The sequence below is a fragment of the Triticum urartu genome, chromosome 1A (genome assembly GCF_056163025.1).
Source record: "Triticum urartu cultivar PI428250 chromosome 1A, HENAU_Tu73, whole genome shotgun sequence".
NCBI classification, from domain to species: Eukaryota; Viridiplantae; Streptophyta; class Magnoliopsida; order Poales; family Poaceae; genus Triticum; species Triticum urartu.
Window position 1 is genome coordinate 267720244 of NC_141873.1, and position 16982 is coordinate 267737225.

The following is a 16982-nucleotide window of genomic DNA, read 5'->3' on the forward strand; positions in this document are numbered from 1 at the left end:
CCATAGGTTTCTTAATAGTGGAATCCGCAAGGTGCAAGTTTAGAGAGCAATCATCAAAATCACGGAAACCTAACAAATCACACAAAGTCTTTGGAATCGTGGAAACACTAGCACCCAAATCACATAAAGCATAGCATTCATGATTTTTAATTTTAATTTAATAGTTGGTTCCCACTCATCATAAAGTTTTCTAGGGTTAAAAACTTCCAATTCAAGTTTTTCTTCATAAGATTGCATCAAGGCATCAACGCTATGCTTAGTAAACGCTTTATTTTGACTATAAGCATGAGGAGAATTTAGCACGGATTGCAACAAGGAAATACAATCAATCAAAGAGCAATTTTCATAGTTAAATTCCCTGAAATCCATAATAGTGGGTTTAGCAACATCTAGGGTTTTAATTTCTTCAATCCCACTTTTAACAATTTTAGCATCAAGATCAACAAATTCCGAATTCTTGGAACGCCTTCTAGGTAAAGGTGGATCATATTCAGTCCTATCATTATCAAGATTCATATTGCAAAACAAAAATTTAATAGGGGACACATCAATAACTTTTAGATCTTCATCTTTATTTTCATAGGAACTAGAAGAACACGCTCTTATAAAGGCATCTTTCTTGGCACGCATCCTAGCGGTTCTTTCTTTGCACTCATCAATGGAAATTCTCATGGCTTTGAGAGACTCATTGATATCATGCTTAGGTGGGATAGATCTAAGTTTCAAAGAATCAACATCAAGAGAAATTCTATCAACGTTCCTAGCCAAATCATCAATCTTAAGCAATTTTTCTTCAATCATAGCATTAAAATTCTTTTGCGAAGTAATAAATTCTTTAATATTAGATTCAAAATCAGAGGGCATCTTATTATAATTTCCATAAGAATTGTTGTAGGAATTACCATAATTATTAGAGGGATTACTAGGATAAGGCCTAGGATTAAAATTTCCTCTATACGTGTTGTTACCAAAATTGTTCCTACCAACAAAATTCACATCCATAGATTCATTATTATTATCAATCAAAGTAGACAAGGGCATATCATTAGGATCAGAAGAAACACTCTTATTAGCAAATAATTTCATAAGTTCATCCATCTTTCCACTCGAAACGTTAATTTCTTCTATCGCATGCACCTTTTCATTAGTAGATCTTTCAGTGTGCCATTGAGAATAATTAACCATAACATTATCTAGGAGTTTAGTAGCTTCTCCTAAAGTGATTTCCATAAAAGTGCCTCCCGCTGCCGAATCTAAAAGATTTCTAGAAGCAAAATTCAATCCGGCATAAATTTTTTTGTATAATCATCCACAAATTTGAACCATGAGTAGGGCAATTACGTATCATTAATTTCATTCTCTCCCAAGCTTGTGCAACATGTTCATGATCAAGTTTCTTAAAATTCATAATATCGTTTCTAAGAGAGATGATCTTAGCGGGAGGAAAATACTTAGAGATAAAAGCATCTTTGCATTTGTTCCATGAATCAATACTATTTTTAGGCAAAGACGAAAACCAAGCTTTAGCACGATCTCTAAGCGAAAAAGGAAATAGTTTCAATTTAACAATATCATTATCCACATCTTTCTTCTTTTGCATGTAACATAAATCAATGAAGCTATTTAGATGGGTAGCGGCATCTTCACTAGGAAGGCCGGAGAACGGATCTTTCATGACAAGATTCAGCAAAGCAGTATTAATTTCACAAGATTCAGCATCGGTAAGAGGAGCAATCGGAGTGCTAATAAAATCATTGTTGTTGGTACTAGTGAAGTCACACAATTTAGTATTATCTTGAGCCATCGCGACAAGCAAGCAAACTAACACACAAGCAAACAAAAAGCAAGCGGGCAAAAAGAGGCAAATAGAGAAAGAGAGGGAGAACACACAAGCAAACAAAAAGCAAGCGGGCAAAAAGAGGCAAATAGAGAAAGAGAGGGAGGATAGAGAGAGAGGGCGAATAAAACGGCAAGGGTGAATTGGGGGAGAGGAAAACGAGAGGCAAATGGTAAATAATGTAATGCGGGAGATAAGGGTATGTGATGGGTACTTGCTATGTTGACTTTTGTGTAGACCTCCCCGGCAATGGCGCCAGAAATACTTCTGGCTACCTCTTGAGCACTGTGTTGGTTTTCCCCGAAGAGGAAGGGATGATGCAGCAAAGTAGCGTAAGTATTTCCCTCAGTTTTTGAGAACCAAGGTATCAATCCAGTAGGAGGCTACGCGCGAGTCCCTCGCACCTGCACAAAACAAATAAATCCTCGCAACCAACGCAAATAAGGGTTGTCAATCCCTATAAGGCCACTTACTGTAACATCCCAAATTTTCAATTTGGAATGTTATACATTAGAGCATCATGCATATCATATTTTATTTTGCATTTTGGTTGATCCTAGAAATTCTACGCAACTCAATGACCCACGGAGAGAGTTGGGGATTTCGTTATTTTCATATTTGAGTTCTCTCAAATTTTGAGAATAGGATCATTTGATTTTATTTATTTTATCATCAATTATTTCTACTACAAAAATATGAGAGAGAGAATAAAATGACTTTCCCAAAATAAAGAAATATTGAGGATTTAATAATAAAATCAAATAAGTTTTTATTTCGGAGTTTTTCGGTGTTTTATTTGAATTTAGGAAAAATATGCGTTTTTCAAAATTGCATTTAGGGCCCAAATAAATGTTCACCTTGTGTGGCTTGATTTTAGAAGCCCGTGAAAATTTATTTCAGAATTTTTGGAGTCCATTTAGTATTTCTTTTTATTTTTCTTCCGAGCGGAATAATTAAAAAAATGAACCGACTTCGGGCCATACCCGAGCGGGACACCACCCGGGGGCAGCCTTTAAATAGCGCCGCCTCGAGCCGCCCCAGCCCATCAGCCCTGCCTCGATCCGCGCGCGCCGCCGGAGCCGCCGTCGCCGCCGTCGCCGCCGCCGACGATCCCGCCGCCCGAGGTTCGTCGCGCCTCGTTTTCCGTGCCGAAAAAAGAGAAAAAAATTCGGCGTTCGTCGTTTTTCTTTTTCTCAGATTTAATCCGTGTTTTTTCTGATCGCGATTCCTGATCCAATTTTCGTTTTAGTATAACTTTTCGCTCGTTTATCGGAATCAGGCGATTCAAGCGCCTAGGGATTCGTCTCGAAACCCTTCATCGGTTTAACCAACTTAAACAAGATTTTGCTACTGTAAAATTTGCCCTAGATCCAGATTAGTAGAACGAAGTTGTTTTCTTTCGCCGTTTGACTTTCATTGCTTCATTCGATTTGATTCTTTTTGCCAACCGGAGTTCTTAAGTTGAACCTTCTGGTTAGATCTCTTATTTGAGTTTTACATGTGCATTAGATGAGTACTTATTGTATGCTTGTTTGTTTGTCTGCGATGGAGTACCCGGAGTGTGCCGCCTGTTACTTCGAATCGTTAGGTTTCGCGGATCATCAGCAAGGCAAGTAACACTTTGATCATACGTTTTCTACTACCCAGTTTTATTGCATTAGATCAATCCTCACACATTGCATGATTAGGATCTAATTAAATTGTGGGATGGGAGTAGATGAGGTAGTACCTATTACTTGTTTATTATCAAACCTTTGGGAGTTACTTCTACGTTTGCTTATTATGCCATGCTATGCTAGTAGACGTGGATTGGGTGAGTGAAATCCATGACAGATGTGAGATTGTTAATTAATGGTTTATCTAAGGTGGCAACTTAAACACACATCTGGGTGGATTGAGGCACCTGGATATTCCAGGACTTGCCTGTTTTCTTTTAGACCGCCACCCAGGCTTAAAGGGATCATGAGACTATTCATACTAGAAACTTCCGTGTGCAGCCACAAGCTATTATGGGCTCTAGCATAGTTGACTAAGTTGTGCGAACTCTTACAGTGGTAGACTAGCAGATGTAGGGGATATAGGTGGTACGGTCTACCCGATCGTAAGGTGCTAGCGCTTCTGAAAGACTATGTCTCGGTCATCCGTCTTATCAAACACCATGTAGTGCGAGAAACCAAACGGAGGCGATCGAGTCTTGTGGGGAAAAGTGCGCAAACCTCTGCAGAGTGTAATAAACTAATCATGGTTAGCCGTGTCCCCGGTTATGGACATCTTGAGTATCTAGTACTTGGATTTTCATGTGAATCTCAACATGTTACTCTAAATTAATTTTGTTGGGTTATGTTTAATGATGTTACTTAATTGGGATTGAGAATGCTGTCAACCATTCTCAATGTTTAACAACCACCATGATAGTTAAATAAATTTATTCCTTTGAAGTAGGGAAAAACGCAAAACTGTAACCATAGAGCTTTCGACCAGCCAAATATGCATATAGTATAGTTGTTTCATTCCATTACTCTCTATGTGTTACATTGCCAGCATATTCCATGTGCTGACCCGTTTTGGGCTGCAACGTTAATGTTGCAGACTTTTCAGACGACGATTAAGGAGTTTTAGGTCGTGGTCCTATACTCAGTGATGCCGTTGGAGTTGATGGACTCACTTATTTTCCAAGCCTTCCGCTGTTATCATTATTAGATGGCCTTAAGCCATATTTATTGTAATAAGTTCTCTTTTGAGACACTCGATGTAATAAGAGTGTGATTGCTACTCTGCTATAAATCCCCCGAGTATTGTGTGGTGTCAGCGTTACTGATCCAGGGATGACACCGGAGCACAGAGATCAGACTGTTTGAAGCCTGGTCGCTACACTTACGAGAGTGAGATCTGATAGATATGATAAGATAATATTTTTGGTATTTTTATGATAAAGATGCAAAGTAAAATAAAGGCAAAGTAAATAGCAAAGGAAATAACTAAGTAGTAGGAGATCAATATGATAAAGATAGACCCGGGGGCCATAGGTTTCACTAGTGGCTTCTCTCGAGAGCATAAGTATTCTACGGTGGGTGAACAAATTACTGTTGAGCAATTGACAGAATTGAACATAGTTATGAGAATATCTAGGTATGATCATGTATATAGGCATCACGTCCAAGACAAGTAGACCAACTCCTGCCTGCAACTACTACTATTACTCCACTCATCGACCGCTATCCAGCATGCATCTAGAGTATTAAGTTAAAAACAAAGTAACGCCTTAAGCAAGATGACATGATGTAGAGGGATAGACTCATGCAATATGAAGAAAACCCCATCTTGTTATCCTCGATGGCAACAATACAATACATGCCTTGCTGCCCTTACTGTCACCAGGAAAGGACACCGCAAGATTGAACCCAAAGCTAAGCACTTCTCCCATTGCAAGAAAGATCAATCTAGTAGGCCAAACCAAACTGATAATTCGAAGAGACTTGCAAAGATAACCAATCATACATAAAAGAATTCAGAGAAGATTCAAATATTATTCATAGATAGACTTGATCATAAACCCACAATTCATCGGTCTCAACAAACACACCGCAAAAAGAAGATTACATCGAATAGTTCTCCACAAGAGAGGGGGAGAACATTGTATTGAGATCCAAAAAGAGAGAAGAAGCCATCTAGCTACTAACTGTGGACCCGTAGGTCCGAGGTAAACTACTCACACTTCATTGGAGGGGCTATGGTGTTGATGTAGAAGCCCTCCGTGATCGATGCCCCCTCCGGCGGAGCTCCGGAACAGGCCCCAAGATGGGATCTCGTGGATACAGAAAGTTGCGGCGGTGGAATTAGGGTTTTGGCTCTGTATCTGATCGTTTGGGGGTACGTGGATATATATAGGAGGAAGGAGTACGTCGGTGGAGCAACATGGGGCCCACGAGGGTGGAGGGCGCGCCCCCCTACCTCGTGGCCTCCTGTTTTATTTCTTGACGTAGGGTCCAAGTCTCCCTGGTCTTGTTCGTTGAGAAAATCACGTTCCCGAAGGTTTCATTCCGTTTGGACTCTGTTTGATATTCCTTTTCTTCGAAACCCTAAAACAGGCAAAAAACAGCAATTCTGGGCTGGGCCTCCAGTTAATAGGTTAGTCCCAAAAATAATATAAAAGTGGATAATAAAGCCCAATAATGTCCAAAACAGTAGATAATATAGCATGGAGCAATCAAAAATTATAGATACGTTAGAGACGTATCATCCGTGTTGAGAGGTATGAGACCTCCGACATTACTTTGCCTACAAGATGGAGGAGAATAGCTCAACCAGTAAGCATGTGCTCAGATTGTCTGAGTTCTACAATCACTTGAATCAAGTGGGAGTTAATCTTCCATATAAGATAGTGATTGAAAGAGTTCCCTAGTCACTATCACCAAGTTGCTAGAACTTCGTGATGAACTATAATATGCAAGGGATAACGGAAACGATTCCCAAGCTCTTCGTGATGCTGAAATCGACAAAGGTAGAAATCAAGAAAAGCATCAAGTGTTGATGGTTAACAAGACCACTAGTTTCAAGAAAAGGTCAAAGGTAAGAAGGGGAACTTCAAGAAGAACGGCAAGCAAGTTGCTGCTCAAGTGAAGAAGCCCAAGTCTGGACCTAAGCCCGAGACTAAGTGCTTTTACTGCAAAGGGACTAGTCACTGGAAGAGGAACCGCCCCAAGTATTTGGCGAATAAGAAGGATGGCAAAGTGAACAAAGGTATATTGGATATACATGTTATTGATGTGTACTTTACTAGTGTTTATATCAACCCCTCAGTATTTGATACTAGTTCAGTTGCTAAGAGTAGCAACTTGAAACGGGAGTTGCAGAATGAACAGAGACTAGTTAAGGGTGAAGTAACAATGTGTGTTGGAAGTAGTTCCAAGAATGATATGATCATCATCGCACACTCCCTATACTTTCTGGATTAGTGTTGAACCTAAATAAGTGTTATTTGGTGTTTGCGTTGAGCATGAATATGATTTGATCATGTTTATTCCAATACAGTTATTCATTTAAGTTAGAGAATAATTGTTATTCTATTTACATGAATAAAACCTTCTATGGTTCTACACCCAATGAAAATGGTTTGTTGAATCTCGATCGTAGTGATACACATATTCATAATATTGAAGCCAAAAGATGCAAAGTTAATAATGATATTGCAACTTATTTATGGCACTGTCGTTTAGGTCATATTGGTGTAAAGCACATGAAGAAAATCCATGCTGATGGGTTTTTGGAATCACTTGATTATGAATCAGTTGATGCTTGCGAACCATGCCTCATGGGCAAAGATGACTAAGACTCCGTTCTCCAGAACAATGGAGCGAGCAACTGGCTTATTGGATATAATACATACTGATGTATGAGGTCCGATGAGTGTTGAGGCTCGCGGCAGGTATCGTTATTTTCTAACCTTCTCAGATGATTTGAGCAGATATGGGTATATCTACTTGAAGAAACATTAGTCTGAAACATTTGAAAAGTTCAAAGAATTTCAGAGTGAAGTGGAAAATCATCGTAACAAGAAAATAAAGTTTCTACGATCTGATCGCAGAGGCGAATATTTGAGTTACGAGTTTGGTCTTCAATTAAAACAATGTGGAATAGTTTCACAAACTCATGCCACCTGGAACACCACAGCGTAATGGTGTGTCCGAACGTCATAACCGTACTTTATTTGATATAGTGCAATCTATGATGTCTCTTACCGATTTACCACTATCGTTCTGGGGTTATGCATTAGAGACAGCTGCATTCACATTAAAAAGGGCACCATCTAAATCCGTTGAGACGACACCATATGAACTGTGTTTTGGCAAGAAACCTAAGCTGTCGTTTCTTAAAGTTTGGGGTTGCGATGCTTATGTGAAAAAGTTTCATCTTGATAAGCTCAAACCCAAGTCAGAGAAGTGCGTCTTCATAGGATACCCAAAAGTAACTGTTGGGTACACCTTCTATCACATATCCGAAGGCAAGATATTAGTTGCTGAGAATGGATCCTTTCTAGAGAAGGAGTTTCTCTCGAAAGAAGTGAGTGGGAGGGAAGTAGAACTTGATGAGGTAATTGTACCTGCTCCCTTATTGGAAAGTAGTTCATCACAGAAATCTGTTTCTGTGACTCCTACACCAATTAGTGAGGAAGCTAATGATGATGATCATGAAACTTCAGATCAAGTTACTACCGAACCTCGTAAGTCAACCAGAGTAAGATCCGCACCAGAGTGGTACGATAATCCTGTTCTGGAGGTCATGTTGCTAGACCATGACGAACCTACGAACTATGAGGAAGCGATGATGAGCCCAGATTCCACGAAATGGCTTGAGGCCATGAAATATGAGATGGGATCCATGTATGATAACAAAGTGTGGACTTTGGTTGACTTGCCCGATGATCGGCAAGCCATAGAAAATAAATGGATCTTCAAGAGGAAGACGAACGCTGATAGTAGTGTTACTATCTACAAAGCTAGACTTTTCGAAAAAGGTTTTGACAAAGTTCAAGGTGTTGACTACGATGAGATTTTCTCACTCGTAGCGATGCTTAAGTCTGTCTGAATCATGTTAGCAAATTGCCACATTTTATGAAATCTGGCAAATGGATGTCAAAACTACATTCCTTAATGGATTTCTTAAATAAGAGTTGTATATGATGCAACCAGAAGGTTTTGTCGATCCTAAAGGTGCTAACAGAATGTGCAAGCTCCAGCGATCCATCTATGGACTAGTGCAAGCATCTCAGAGTTGGAATATACGCTTTGATGAGTTGATCAAATCATATAGTTTTATACAGACTTGTGGTGAAGCCTGTATTTACAAGAAAGTGAGTGGGAGCACTACAACATTTCTGATAAATATATGTGAATGACATATTGTTGATTGGAAATAATGTAGAATTTTTTGGAAAGCATAAAGGTGTATTTTGAAGGAGTTTTTCAAATAAAGACATCAGTGAAGCTACTTACATATTGAGCATCAAGATCTATAGAGATAGATCAAGACGCTTGATAAGTTTTCTCAATGAGTACATACCTTGACAAGATTTTGAAGTAGTTCAAAATGGAACAGTCAAAGAAAGAGTTCTTACATGTGTTACAAGGTGTTAAATTGAGTAAGACTCAAAGCCCGACCACGACAGAAGATAGAAAGAGAATGAAAGTCATTCCCTATGCCTCAGCCATAGTTTCTATAAAATATGCCATGTTGTGTACCAGATATATTGTATACCCTACACTGAGTTTAGCAAGGGAGTACAATAGTGATCTAGGAGTAGATCACTGGACAACGGTCAAAATTATCCTTAGTGGAATAAGGATATGTTTCTCGATTATGGAGGTGACAAAAGGTTCGTCGTAAAGGGTTACGTCGATGCAAATTTTGACACTGATCCAGATGAATCTAAGTCTCAATTTGGATACATTTTGAAAGTGGGCGCAATTAGCTAGAGTAGCTCCGTGTAGAGCATTGTTGACATAGAAATTTGCAAACTACATACGGATCTGAATGTGGCATACCCGTAGACTAAACTTCTATCACAAGTAAAACATGATCACACCTTAGTACTCTTTGGGTGTTAATCACATAGTGATGTGAACTAGATTATTGACTCTAGTAAACCCTTTGGGTGTTGGTCACACGACGATAGGAACTATGGGTGTTAATCACATGGTGATGTGAACTATTGGTGTTAAATCACATGGCGATGTGAACTAGATTATTGACTCTAGTGCAAGTGGGAGACTGAAGGAAATATGCCCTAGAGGCAATAATAAATTTATTATTTATTTCCTTATATCATGATAAATTTTTATTATTCATGCTAGAATTGTATTAACCGGAAACATAATACATGTGTGAATACATAGACAAATAGAGTCTCACTAGTATGCCTCTACTTGACTAGCTCGTTGATCAAAGATGGTTATGTTTCCTAGCCATAGACATGAGTTGTCATTTGATTAATGGGATCACATCATTAGGAGAATGATGTGATTGACTTGACCCATTCCGTTAGCTTAGCACTTGATCGTTTAGTATGTTGCTATTGCTTTCTTCATGACTTATACATGTTCCTATAACTATGAGATTATGCAACTCCCGTTTACCGGAGGAACACTTTGTGTGCTACCAAACATCACAACGTAAATGGGTAATTATAAAGGTGCTCTACAGGTGTCTCTGAAGGTACTTGTTGATTTGGCGTATTTCGAGATTAGGATTTGTCACTCCGATCGTCGGAGAGGTATCTCTGGGCCCACTCGGTAATACACATCACTATTAGCCTTGCAAGCATTGTAACTAATGAGTTAGTTGCGGGATGATGTATTACGGAACGAGTAAAGAGACTTGCCGGTAACGAGATTGAACTAGGTATTGAGATACCCACGATCGAATCTCGGGCAAGTAACATACCGATAACAAAGGGAACAACGTATGTTGTTATGCGGTTTGACCGATAAAGATCTTCGTAGAATATGTAGGAGCCAATATGAGCATCCAGGTTCCGCTATTGGTTATTGACCGGAGACGTGTCTCGGTCATGTCTACATAGTTCTCGAACTCATAAGGTTCGCACACTTAATGTTCGGTGACGATTTGTATTATGAGTTTATGTGTTTTGATGTACCGAAGGTAGTTTGATGTCCCGGATGAAATCAGGGACATGACGAGCAGTCTCGAAATGGTTGAGACGTAAAGATCGATATATTGGATGACTATATTCGGACATCAAAAAGGTTTTGAGTGATTCGGATATTTTTCAAAGTACCGGAGAGTTACGGGACTTCGCCGGGGAGTATATGGGCCTTATTGGGCTTTAGGGGAAAGAGAGAGGAGAGGCTGCATGCCCCCCAATGCTTAGTCCTAATTGGACTAGGGGGAGGGGCGGCGCCCCATCCTTCCTTCTCTTCTCTTTTCCCTTTCCTTCTCTCCTACTCCTACTACTTGGAAGGGCTCCTAGTTCTACTAGGAAAGGGGGAATCCTACCCCCGGTGGGAGTAGGACTCCCCTAGGGCGCGCCATAGAGAGGGCTGGCCCTCCCCCTCCTCCACTCCTTTATATACGGGGAGGGGGGTACCCCTTGGAGACACAACAATTGATCATTGATCTTTTAGCCGTGTGCGGTGCCCCCTCCACCATAATCCACCTCGGTCATATCATACCGGTGCTTAGGTGAAGCCCTGCGTCGATAGCATCATCATCACCGTCATCACGCCGTCGTGCTGACGAAACTCTCCCTCGAAGCTCTGCTGGATCGGAGTTCATGGGACGTCATCGAGCTGAACGTGTGCTGAACTCGGAGGTGCCGTGCGTTTGGTACTTGGATCGGTCGGATCATGAAGACGTACGACTACATCAACTGATTTGTGCTAACGCTTCCGCTTTCGGTCTACGAGGGTACGTGGACACACTCTCCCCTCTCGTTGCTATGCATCACCATGATCCTGCGTGCGCGTAGGATATTTTTTGAAATTACTACGTTCCCCTACACAAGGTGGAGGGCGTGCACCCCTAGCCCAATCCGAATTGGGCGGGGGGCGGGCCCCCTTCCTTCCCTCTCTCTCTCTCCTTTCCTTCTCTCCTACTCGAACAAGGGAAAGGAGGAATCCTACTCCCACAAGGAGTAGGACTCCCCCTTGGGCGTTCCATAGAGGGTTGGCCCTCCCCCTCCTCCACTCCTTTATATACGGGGGAGGAGGGCACCCCATAGACACACAAGTTGATCTCTTAGCCGTGTGCGGTGCCCCCTCCACAGATTTCCACCTCGGCCATATCATTGTAGTGCTTAGGCGAAGCCCTGCGTCGGTAACTTCATCATCACTGTCATCACGCCGTCGTGCTGACGAAGCTCTCCCTCGACACTCACCTAGATCTAGAGTTCATGGGACGTCACCGAGCTGAATGTGTGCAGATCACGGAGGTGTCGTACCTTCGGTGCTAGGATCGGTCAGATCGTGAAGAGGTACGACTACATCAACCGGGTTGTCATAACACTTTCGCTTATGTTCTATGAGGGTACGTGGACAACACTCTCCCCTCTCGTTGCTATGCATCACCTAGATGGATCTTGCATGTGCGTAGGAATTTTTTTTAAAATTACTGCGTTCCCCAACAGTGGTATCAGAGCCTGGTCTATGCATAGATGTTATATGCACGAGTAGAACACAAAGGAGTTGTGGGCGTGGGTATATACATATTGCTTGCCGTCACTAGTTGATTCTTGATTCAGCGGTATTGTTGGATGAAGCGGCTCAGATCGACATTACGGGTACGCTTACGCAAGACTGGTTCTACCGACGTCCTTTGTACACAGGTGGCTAGTGGGTGTCAGTTTCTCCAACTTTAGTTGAATCGGATTCAATGAACCGGGTTCTTTCTGAAGATCAAAAAGCAATCACTATACCATGTTGTGGTTTTTGATGCGTAGGTAAGAACGGTTCTTGCTCATCCCGTAGCAACCACGTAAAACTTGCAACAATAAAGTAGAGGACATCTAACTTGTTTTCGCAGGGCATGTTGTGATGTGATATGGTCAAGATATGATGCTAAATTTTATTGTATGATATGATCACGTTTTGTAACAGAGTTATCGGCAACTGGCAGGAGCCATATATGAAATCCAATCGCCATGTAATTGCTTTACTTTATCAATAAGCGGTGGCGATAGTCGTAGAAGCAATAGTTGACGAGACGACAATGATGCTTCAATGGAGATCAAGGTGTTAAGCCGGTGATGATGGTGATCATGACGGTGCTTTGGATATGGAGATCAAAGGCACAAGATGATGATGGCCATATCATATCACTTATATTGATTGCATGTGATGTTTATCCTTTATGCATCTTATTTTGCTTAGTTCGGCGATAGCATTATAAGATGATCTCTCACTAAATTTCAAGGTATAAGTGTTCTCCCTAAGTATGCACCGTTGCTACAGTTCGTCGTGCCGAGACACCACGTGATGATCGGGTGTGATAAGCTCTACGTTCACATACAATGGTTGCAAGCCAGTTTTGCACACGCGGAATACTCGGGTTAAACTTGACGAGCCTAGCATATGCAGATATGGCCTCGGAACACTGAAACCGAAAGGTCGAGCGTGATTCATATAGTAGATATGATCAACATAGTGATGTTCACCATTGGAAACTACTCCATCTCACGTGATGATTGGACATGGTTTAGTTGATATGGATCACGTGATCACTTAGATTATTACAGGGATGTCTATCTAAGTGGGAGTTGTTAAGTAATATGATTAATTGAACTTTAATTTATCATGAACTTAGTACCTAATAGTATTTTGCATGTCTATGTTGTTGTAGATAGATGGCCCGTGTTGTTGTTTCGTTGAATTTTAATGCGTTCCTAGAGAAAGCTAAGTTGAAATATGATGGTATCAATTACACGGACTGGGTCCATAACTTGAGGATTATCCTCATTGCTGCACAGAAGAATTACGTCCTGGAAGCACTGCTAGGTGACAAACCCGCTGCAGGAGCAACACCAAATGTTATGAACACCTGGCAGAGCAAAGCTGATGACTACTCGATAGTTCGGTGTGCCATGCATTACGGCTTAGAACCGGGACTTCAACGATGTTTTGAATGTCACGGAGCATATGAGATGTTCCCGGAGTTGAAGTTAATATTTCAAGCAAATGCCCGGATTGAGAGATATGAAGTCTCCAATAAGTTCTACAGCTGCAAAATGGAGGAGAATAGTTCTGTCAGTGAACATATACTCAGAATGTCTGGGTACCACAACCACTTGACTCAGTTGGGAGTTAATCTACCTGATGATAGTGTCATTGACAGAGTTCTTCAATCACTGCCACCAAGCTACAAGAGCTTCCTGATGAACTATAATATGCAAGGGATGGATAAGACGATTCCCGAGCTCTTCGCAATGCTAAAGGCTACAGAGGTAGAAATCAAGAAGGAGCATCAAGTGTTGATGGTCAACAAGACCACCAGTTTCAAGAAAAAGGGTAAAGGAAAGAAGGGGAACTTCAATAAGAACAGCAAGCAAGTAGCTGCTCAAGTGAAGAAGCCCAAGTCTGGACCTAAGCCTAAGGCTGAGTGCTTGTATTGCAAAGGGACTGTGACGGTGTCCTGGACTAGGGGGTACTCAACACGTCATCTCCCGATCTGATAGATTGGGCCGAGGACCCCTGTGGCCGTATACTCATGGGCCAGTTCGGACAACTGCCGCATACAAGGAAGATTCCACAAGACTTGGTGATCAAGACAAGGACTTCTCCCCACCGGCGTATTCGGCTAGGACTCTTGTTAACCTAGGCCTCTGGTGCATTATATAAACCAGGGCCAAGCTAGTCGATAGATCAGATATACACATCAACAATCATACCATAGGCTAGCTTCTAGGGTTTAGCCTCTCTGATCTCGTAGTAGATCAACTCTTGTACTACCCATATCATCAATATTAATCAAGCAGGACGTAGGGTTTTACCTCCATCAAGAGGGCCCGAACCTGGGTAAAACTTTGTGTCCCCTGCCTCCTGTTACCATCGATCCTAGACGCACAGTTCGGGACCCCCTACCCAAGATCCGCCGGTTTTAACACCGACATTGGTGCTTTCATTGAGAGTTCCGCTGTGTGATCGACAAAAGGATCGATGGCTCGCCTGCAGATTGTAACATCCCAAATTTTCAATTTGGAATGTTATACATTAGGTCATCATGCATATCATATTTTATTTTGCTTTTGGTTTTGATCCTAGAAAATCCTAAGCAACTCGAGGACCCACGGAGAGAGTTGGGGATTTCGTTATTTACATATTTGAGTTTTCTCAAATTATGTAAACAGGATCATTTGATTTTATTTATTTTATCATCAATTATTTCTATTACAAAAATATGAGAGAGGGAATAAAATGACTTTCCCAAAATATAGAAATATTGAGGATTTAATAAAAAAATCAAATAAGATTTATTTCGGAGTTTTTTGGTATTTTTAATTGAATTTAGGAAAAATGCGCGTTTTTCAAAGTTGTAGTTTCGGCCCAGATAAATGTTCACTTTATCGGTCTTGATTTTAGAAACCCGGCAAAATTTATTTCGTGATTTTTGGAGTCCGTTTAGTATTTCTTTTTATTTTTCTTCCAAGCGAAATTATTTAAAAAAAACCCGGAACCAACTACGGGCCTTACTCGGCCAGGACTCCCTGGCCGGGGCCTTTATAAGGCGCCCGAGGCCCGAGCCGAGAGAGAGCCCAGCCGCCGCCGCCTAACCCTAGCCCCGCCCCAGCCGCCGCCGCCGCCCGCCGCCGCCGCCGGAGCAGCGCGTCGCCCGAGGTTCGCCGCCGCCTCGTTTTCCGTGCTGTTTAAAAAAAAAATTTGTTCGTCGTTTTTCTTTTTCGTTGGATTTTTCGCGGTTATTTTCTGATCGCGATTTCTGATTCGATTTTTGTTTTAGTATAACTTTTCGCTCGTTTATCGGAATCAGGCAATTCAAGTGCCTGGAGTTTCGTCTCGAAACCCTCTTCCGAATAATCAACTTAAACATGTTTTTGCTACTGTAAAATTTGCCCTAGATCCAGATTACTAGAACGAAGTTGTTTTCTTTTGCCGTTTGATTTCTTTTTCTTCGTTCGATTTGATTCTTTTTGCAAACCAGGGTTCTTAAGTTGAACTTTCTGGTTAGATCTTCTATTTGAGTTTTACATGTGCATTAGATGAGTACTTATTGTATGCTTGTTGTTTGTCTGCGATAGAATACCCGGAGTGCGTCGCGTGTTACTTCGAATCTCTAGGTTACGCGGATCATCAGCAAGGCAAGTAACACTTTGATCATACCTTTTCTACAACCCAGTTTTATTGCATTAGATCAATCTTCACACATTGCATGATTAGGATCTAATTAAATTGTGGGATGGGAAGTAGATGAGGTAGTACCTATTACCTGTTTATTATCAAACCTTTGGGAGTTACTTCTACGTTTGCTCATTATGCCATGCTATGCTAGTAGACATGGATTGGGTGAGTGATATCCATGACAGATGTGAGATTGATAATTAAGGGTTTATCTAATGTGACAACCTAACACACATCTGGGTGGACTGAGGCACCTGGGGTTTCCAGGACTTTCCTATTTTTATTTGGACCGCCACCCAGGCCCAAAGGGATCATGAGATTATTCATACTAGAAACTTCCGTGTGCAGCCACAATCCATTATGGGCTCTGGCATAGTTGACTAAGTTGTGCGAACTCTTACAGGGTAGACTAGCAGATGTAGGGGAAAGTAGGTGTACCGGTCTATCCGTCGTAAGGTGCTAGCGCTTCTGAAAGACTGTGTCTCGGTCATCCGTCTTCTCAAACACCCTGTAGTGCGAGAAACCAAACGGAGGCGATCGAGTCTTGTGGGGAAAAGTGCGCAAACCTCTGCAGAGTGTAACAAACTAATCATGGTTAGCCGTGTCCCCGGTTATGGACATCTTGAGTATCTAGTACCTGGATTATCATGTGAATCTCAACATGTTACTCTAAATTAATTTTGTGGGTTTTTTAATGATGTTACTTAATTGGGATTGAGAATGCTGTCAACCATTCTCAATGTTTAACAACCACCATGATAGTAATTAATTTTATTCCTTTGAAGTAGGAAAAAATTGGCTTTACGCAAAACAGTAACCATAGAGCTTTCCACCAGCCAAATATGCATATAGTATAGCTGTTGCATTCCATTACCCTCTATGTGTTACCTTGCCAGCATATTCCATGTGCTGACCCGTTTTCGGGCTGCAACGTTAATGTTGCAGACTTTTCAGATGACGATTGAGGAGTTTTAGGTCGTGGTTCTATACTCAGTGATGCCGTTGGAGTTGATGGACTCACTTATCTTCCAAGCCTTCCGCTGTTATCGTTATTAGATGGCCTTAAGCCATATTTATTGTAATAAGTTCTATTTTGAGACACTCGATGTAATAAGTGTGTGATTGCTACTCTACTATAAATCCTCCGAGTACTGTGTGGTGTCAGCATTACTGATCCAGGGATGACACCGGAGCACAGAGATCAGACTGTTTGAGGTCTGGTCGCTACAGAGATGGTATCAGAGCACACGCTGACTGTAGGACACGACCACTAAGCTAAAGAC